This window comes from Scyliorhinus torazame, chromosome 5, assembly GCF_047496885.1.
Source record: "Scyliorhinus torazame isolate Kashiwa2021f chromosome 5, sScyTor2.1, whole genome shotgun sequence".
Taxonomy (NCBI): Eukaryota; Metazoa; Chordata; class Chondrichthyes; order Carcharhiniformes; family Scyliorhinidae; genus Scyliorhinus; species Scyliorhinus torazame.
The window spans coordinates 67440486-67447927 of NC_092711.1; the positions used below are offsets into that span (position 1 = coordinate 67440486).

General features: G+C 46.7%; 1 protein-coding gene and 1 long non-coding RNA gene across 4 annotated transcripts in view; one reads left to right on the top strand and one right to left on the bottom strand.

Annotated features, from left to right (window-relative positions):
- LOC140418211 (uncharacterized) overlaps positions 1-7442 on the bottom strand; it is a 280919-nt gene that overhangs the window by 102477 nt on the left and 171000 nt on the right. The window lies entirely within an intron of this gene.
- LOC140418221 (uncharacterized) overlaps positions 1-7442 on the top strand; it is a 36349-nt gene that overhangs the window by 28234 nt on the left and 673 nt on the right. Inside the window, exon 2 of one of the 2 annotated variants that reach the window (XR_011944846.1) lies at positions 638-786. This is a non-coding gene — a long non-coding RNA (uncharacterized lncRNA). The remainder of the gene's footprint in view (positions 1-637; positions 787-7442) is intronic. The other variant, XR_011944847.1, reaches the window with a different exon arrangement.

A 7442-nucleotide genomic window follows, 5' to 3' on the forward strand; every position in this document is an offset into this window, starting at 1 on the left:
AGAACCAGTGTTGATCCCCTGGCTTGGTGGTAATGGTAGAGTGGTGGCCATGAGGGTGGCAGGTTGTGGTTGAATACAATTCTGCTGCTGCTGATGGCCCACATAGCCTCATAGACGCCCAGTTTTGAGTTTCAAGATCTGTTCGAAGTCTATCCCATTTAGCACAGTGGTAATGCCACACAACACGATGGAGATAATATCCTCAATCTGAAGACGGGACTTTGTCTCCACAAGGACTGTGCGGTGGTCACTTCTACTGATACTGTCGTGGACAGATGCATCTTCAGCAGGCAGATTGGTGAGGATGAGGTCAAGTATGCTCTTCCCTCTTGTTGGTCCCCTCACCGCCTGCTGCAGTCCCAGTCTAGCGGCTATGTCCTTTAGGGCCCGGCCAGCTCGGTCTGTGGTGGTACTACCAGGACACTCTTAGTGATGGACATTGAAGTACCCCTCCCAGAGCATAATCTGCTCCCTTGCCACCCTCAGTGCTTCCTCAAAGTGGTGTTCAACATGGAGGCGTACATCATTCATCAGCGGATGGTGGCCGGTACATTGTAATCAGCGGATGGTGGCCGGTACATTGCCCATATTTAACCTGAAGCCGTGGGACTTCATGTTGTCTTCATGTTCTCAACAGAGTCCATGTTGAAGACCCCCAGGGCATCTCCTTCCTGAATGTATACCACTGTGCCGCTGTCTCTGCTGGATCTGTCCTACCGGTGAAACAGGACATACCCAGGAATGGTAACAGTGCTGTCTGGGACATTGTCTGTAAGGTATGATTCTGTGAGTATGACTATGTCAGGTTGTTGCTTAACTAGTCTGTGAGGCAGCTCTGCCAAGTTAAATATAGTCTTAAACTCAAAGTTAAAACGTATCTTGGCAAATATATTCCCAGAGGTGTGGGAACGTTTTCAGAAAAAAAACAATAGATGAGCAAAAACAGGGAGGACATATACCATGAGGATAAACTAGGAAGTAATATAGAAATGGACTGCAAGAGTTTCCTTAAATTCTTAAAAATGAAGAGAGGCACTGAAGTGGACGTCGGTTCCTGAGAGAATGAGACTGCGGAAAGAATAATGGGGTGTCAGGAAATGGCAGAGGAGTTAAATAAATACTGTGAGTCAGTCTTCACGGTAGGAGACAGTAATAGCATTCCACAAATACTAAATAATCAAAGGCAAAAGGGGAAGGCAATAAACACAATAACTAGACCGGAGAAAAAGTATTCTGGAAACGAATGGAGCAAAAGTCTGCTATGTTCCTGGCCTGACGGGTTGCATCCCAGGATAGTAAAGGAAGTAGCTGCAGAGATAGTGGATGCCCTGGTCAAATTCTTGACAAGTCCCGAAGGATTGGAAAACTGCTAATGCAACATCGTTATTTAATAAAGGAGGGAGACAAAAAACAATAACGATAGGCCAATAAACTTAACATCTGTCATCGGGAAAATGTTAAGAGCCCATTATAAAGGATGTAATAGCAGAATATTTTGAAAAGCATAATATCATCAAACAGAGTCAGCATGGCTTCATGAAGGGGAAATCATGTTTGAAACATTTTTAGAAATTTTTGAGGTGGTAACAAGCAGGATAGATGACGAGGAGCCAGTAGATCTAATACACTTGGATTTCCAAAAAGTGTTTGATAAGGTACCACACAACCGGCTACATAATAAGATAAGAGCTCATAGTGTTGGGAAACTGACCATGATAATGCACATTCTCCCCGTGTCTCCGTGGGTTTCCTCCAGGTGCTCTGGTTTCCTCCCACAAGTCCCGAAGACGTGGTTGTTAGGTGAATTGGACATTCTGAATTCTCCCTCAGTGTACCCGAACAGGCGTTGGTGTGTGGCGACCAGGGGGTTTTCACAGTAACTTCATTGCAATGTTAATGGAAGCCTACTTGTGACAATAATTATTACTATTATAAAAGACAGGAAATTGGGATAAGGGGGCATTTTCAGAATGGCAACGTAACTAGCGGAGTGCCGCTGGGATCCATACTGGGGCCACAGTTATTTACCATATATATTAATGACTTGGACGAGGGAAGCGAATGCACTTTTGCAAACTTTGTGGATGACACAAAAATAGGTGGGAAGTCTACACACGGCTATAAACAGGTTAGTTGAGTGGGCAAAAACTTGAGAAATGGAATATAATGTAGGAAACCGAAAATGTATGCACTTTGATGGGAAGAATAAAGGAGTTGAATATTATTCAAAGTGAGAAAGACTACAGAAAACTGCAGCACAGAGGGGCCTGGGGGTCCTCGGGCATAAATCACAAAAGCTAGCGTGCAGGTTCAGCAGGTCATTGGGAAGGTAAATGGAAGGTTGGCCTTTATTTCAAAGGGAATGCAGCATAAAAATAGAGAAGTCCAGCTGAAATTATACAAGGCAATAGTTAGACCACACTTGGAATACTGTGAACAACATTAGTCCCCTTTCCTGAGGAAAGATATGCGGGCATTGGAGACAGTCAAGAGAAGGTTCACTAGGTTAGAACATAGAACATAGAAAAATACAGCACAGAACAGGCCCTTCGGCCCATGATATTGTGCCGAACCTTTGTCCTAGATTAATCATAGATTATCATAGAATTTACAGTGCAGACGGAGGCCACTCGGCCCATCGTGTCTGCACCGGCTCTTGGAAAGAGCACCCTACCCAAGGTCAACACCTCCACCCTATCGCCATAACCCAGTAACCCACCCAACACTAAGGGCAATTTTGGACACTAAGGGCAATTTATCATGGCCAATCCACCTAACCTGCACATCTTTGGACTGTGGGAGGAAACCGGAGCACCCGGAGGAAACCCACGCACACACGGGGAGGCGGTGCAGACTCCGCACAGACAGTGACCCAAGCCGTAATCGAACCTGGGACCCTGGAGCTGAGAAGCTATTGTGCTATCCACAATGCTTCCGTGCTGCCCTTAAGAACAAATTAATCTACACTGTATCATTCTACCATGATCCATGTACCTGTCCAATAGCCGCTTGAAGGTTCCTAATGTTTCCGACTCAACTACTTCCACAGGCAGTGCATTCCATGCCCCCACTACTCTCTGGGTAAAGAACCTACCTCTGACATCCCCCCTATGTCTTCCACCATTCACCTTAAATTTATGTCCCCTTGTAATGGTTTGTTCCACCCGGGGAAATGGTCTCTGACTGACTACTCTATCTATTCCCCTGACCATCTTATAAACCTCTATCAAGTCACCCCTCATCCTTCTCCGTTCTAATGAGTAAAGGCCTAGCACCCTCAACCTTTCCTCGTATGACATACTCTCCATTCCAGGCAACATCCTGGTAAATCTCCTTTGCACCTTTTCCAAAGCTTCCACATCCTTCCTAAAATGAGGTGACCAGAACTGTACACAGTACTCCAAATTTGGCCTTACCAAAGTTTTGTACAGCTGCATCATCACCGCACGGCTCTTAAATTCAATCCCTCTGTTAATGAACGCGAGCACACCATAGGCCTTCTTCACAGCTCTATCCACTTGAGTGGCAACTTTCAAAGATGTATGAACATAGACCCCAAGATCTTTGCTCCCCTACATTGCCAAGAACCCTACCGTTAACCCTGTATTCCGCATTCATATTTGTCCTTCCAAAATGGGCAACCTCACACTTTTCAGGGTTAAACTACATCTGCCACTTCTCAGCCCAGCTCTGCATCCTATCTATGTCAATTTGCAGCCGACAACAGCCCTCCTCATGATACACAACTCCACCAATCTTCATATCGTCTGCAAATTTACTGACCCACCCTTCAACTCCCTCATCCAAGTCATTAATGAAAATCACAAACAGCAGAGGACCCAGAACTGATCCCTGCGGTATGCCACTGGCAACTGGGATCCAGGCTGAATATTTGCCATCCACCACCACTCTCTGACTTCCAGCGGTTAGCCAGTTCATTATGCAACTGACCAAATTTCCTGCTATCCCATGCCTCCTTACTTTCTGCATAAGCCTACCATGAGGAAACTTATCAAATGCCATACTAAAATCCATGTACACTACATGCACTGCTTTAACTTCATCCACATGCTTGGTCATCTCCTCAAATAATTCAATAAGGCTTGTAAGGCAAGACCTACCCCTCACAAATCCGTGCTGACTATCCCTAATCAAGCAGTGTCTTTCCAGATGCTCAGAAATCCTATCCCTCAATACACCTTCCATTACTTTGCCTACCACCGAAGTAAGACTAACTGGCCTGTAATTGCCAGTGTTATCCCTATTCCCGTTTTTGAACAGGGGCACGGCATTCGGCACTCTCCAATCCCCTGGTACCACCCCTGTTGACAGTAAGGACGAAAAGATCATTGTCAATGGCTCTGCAATTTAATCTCTTGCTTCCCATAGAATCCTTGGATATATCCCGTCAGGCCCGGGGGACTTGTTTATCCTCAAGTTTTTCAAAATGCCCAACACATCTTCCTTCCCAACAAGTATTTCCTCGAGCTTACCAGTCTGTTTCACACTGTCCTCTCCAACAATATGGCCCCTCTCATTTGTAAATACTGAAAAAAGTACTCGTTCAAGATCTCTTCAGACTCAATACACAATCTCCCGCTACTATCCTTGATCGGACCTACCCTCGCTCTAGTCATTCTCATATTTCTCACATATGTGTAAAATATCTTGGGGTTTTCCTTGATCCTACCCGCCAAAGATTGTTCGTGCCCTCTCTTAGTTCTCCTAATCCCTTTCTTCAGTTCCCTCCTGGCTATCTTGTATCCCTCCAGCGCCCTGTCTGAACCTTGTTTCCTCAGCCTTACATAAGTCTCCTTCTTCCTCTTGACAAGACAGTCAACCTCTCTTGTCAACCATGGTTTCCTCACTCGACCATCTCTTCCCTGCCTGACAGGGACATACATATCAAGGACACGGAGTACCTTTTCCTTGAACAAGTTCCACATTTCACTTCTGTCCTTCCCTGACAGCCTATGTTCCCAACTTATGCACTTCAGTTCTTGTCTGACAACATCGTATTTACCCTTCCCCCAATTGTAAACCTTGCCCTGTTGCACGCACCTATCCCTCTCCATTACTACAGTGAAAGTCACAGAATTGTGGTCACTATCTCCAGAATGCTCCCCCACTATTAAATCTGCCACTTGCCCTGGTTCATTACCAAGTACCAAATCCAATATGGCCTCCCCTCTGGTCGGACAATCTACGTACTGTGTTAGAAAAGCTTCCTGGACACACTGCACAAACACCACCCCATCCAAACTATTTGATCTAAAGAGTTTCCACTCAATGTTTGGGAAGTTGAAGTCACCCATGACTATTACCCTGTGACTTCTGCACCTTTCCAAAATCCGTTTCCCAATCTGTTCCTCCACATCTCTGCTACTATTGGGGGGCCTATAGAAAACTCCCAACAAGGTGACTGCTCCTTTCCTATTTCTGACTTCAACCCATACTTCCTCAGTAGGTAGATACTCCTCGAACTGCCTTTCTGCAGCTGTTATACTATCTCTAATTAACAATGACACCCCCCCCACCTCTTTTACCACCCTCCCGAATCTTATTGAAACATCGAGAACCAGGGACCTCCAACAACCATTTCTGCCCCTCTTCTATCCAGGTTTCCATGATGGCCACCACATCGTAGTCCCAAGTACCGATCCATGCCTGAAGTTCACCCACCTTATTCCTGATGCTTCTTGCGTTGAAGTATACACACTTCAACCCATCTCCGTGCCTGCAAGTACTCTCCTTTGTCAGTGTTCCCTTCCCCTCTGCCTCACTACACGCTTTGGCGTCCTGAATATCGGCTAACTTAGTTGCTGGACTACAAATCCGGTTCCCATTCCCCTGCCAAATTAGTTTAAACCCTCCCGATGAGTACTAGAAAACCTCCCTCCCAGGATATTGGTGCCCCTCTGGTTCAGATGCAACCCGTCCCGCTTGTACAGGTCCCACCTTCCCCAGAATGCGCTCCAATTATCCAAATACCTGAAGCCCTCCCTCTTAGACCATTCCTGCAGCCACGTCTTCAACTGCACTCTCTCCCTATTCCTAGCCTCGCTATCACGTGGCACCGGCAACAAACCAGAGATGACAACTCTGTCTGTCCTGGCTTTTAACTTCCAGCCTAACACCCTAAACTTGTTTATCACCTCCACACCCCTTTTCCTACCTCCGTCGTTGGTACCAATGTGCACCACGACTTCTGGCTGCTCCCCCTCCCCCATAAGGATCCTGAAGACATGATCCGAGACATCCCTGGCCCTGGCAACCAGGAGGCAACATACCTTCCGGGAGTCTTGCTCGCGACCACAGAATCTCCTATCTATTCCCCTCACCATTGAATCTCCTATTACTATTGCTTTTCCATTCTCCCCCCTTCCCTTCTGAGCCCTAGAGTCAGACTCAGTGCCAGAGACCTGGCCGCTAGGGCCTTCCCCCGGTAGGTCATCCCCCCCCAACAGCATCCAAAACGGTATACTTGTTTTGAAGGGGAACGGCCACGAGGGATCCCTGCACTGTCTGACTGTTTGTTTTCTTTCCCCTGACTGTAACCCAGCTACTCTTGTCCTATACCTTGGGCGTGGTTACCTCTCTGTAACTCATCTCTATAACCCCCTCTGCCTCCCGGATGATCCGAAGTTCATCCAGCTCCAGTTCCCTAACACGGTCTCTAAGGAGCTGGAGTTGGGTGCATTTCCCGCAGGTATAGTCAGCGGGGACACTGGTGGTATCCCTCACCACCCACATCCTACAGGAGGAGCATGCAACTGGCCTAGCCTCCATCCCCTCTTACCTTACAGAATATAGCTGCCCTGTGGACCAACTGGACCTCCGCCCTCCGACTCTGCTCCCAGTCAGTTGCACTCTCTGTAAACTCCTGGCTCTTTTCTCGCTCTTTGAGGAAATGTAGGAAACAAAATGAAAGGAGCACCTTACTCCCTCCTCACCCAACTCCCTCAGTCACCAAACTCTCACTATAGCACTCAAATGCACCAAATTCAGCACTCAGTGCAAACAAAGTCTACACTGTCGGTGGATCACTTTTATACTGTGAATCTAGCCTCTGAAAACTGGCCTAATCCAATTAACTAAAGGTTAGTCCCGGATATGGAGAGATTTTCTGATTAGAAGAGGTTGAGTTGTTTGGGCCTGTACTCATTGGAGTTGAGACGAATGAGAGGTGACCTTTTTGAGACATAAGCATTCTCAGGGGGGTTGACAGGGTAGATGCTGAGAGGATGTTTCCTCTTGTGGGAGAGTCCAGGACCAGAGGGCATAATCTCAAAGTAACGGGTCTCAAATTTAAGACAGACATGAGGCGACATTTCTTCTCTCAGAGCGCAGTGAATCTGTGGAATCCTTTAGCTGTGTAATCATCCTGTCGCTGGAGTTTAACCAGAAAAAGGCAAAGGTGAAGGTGTGTTTACCCGGATGGA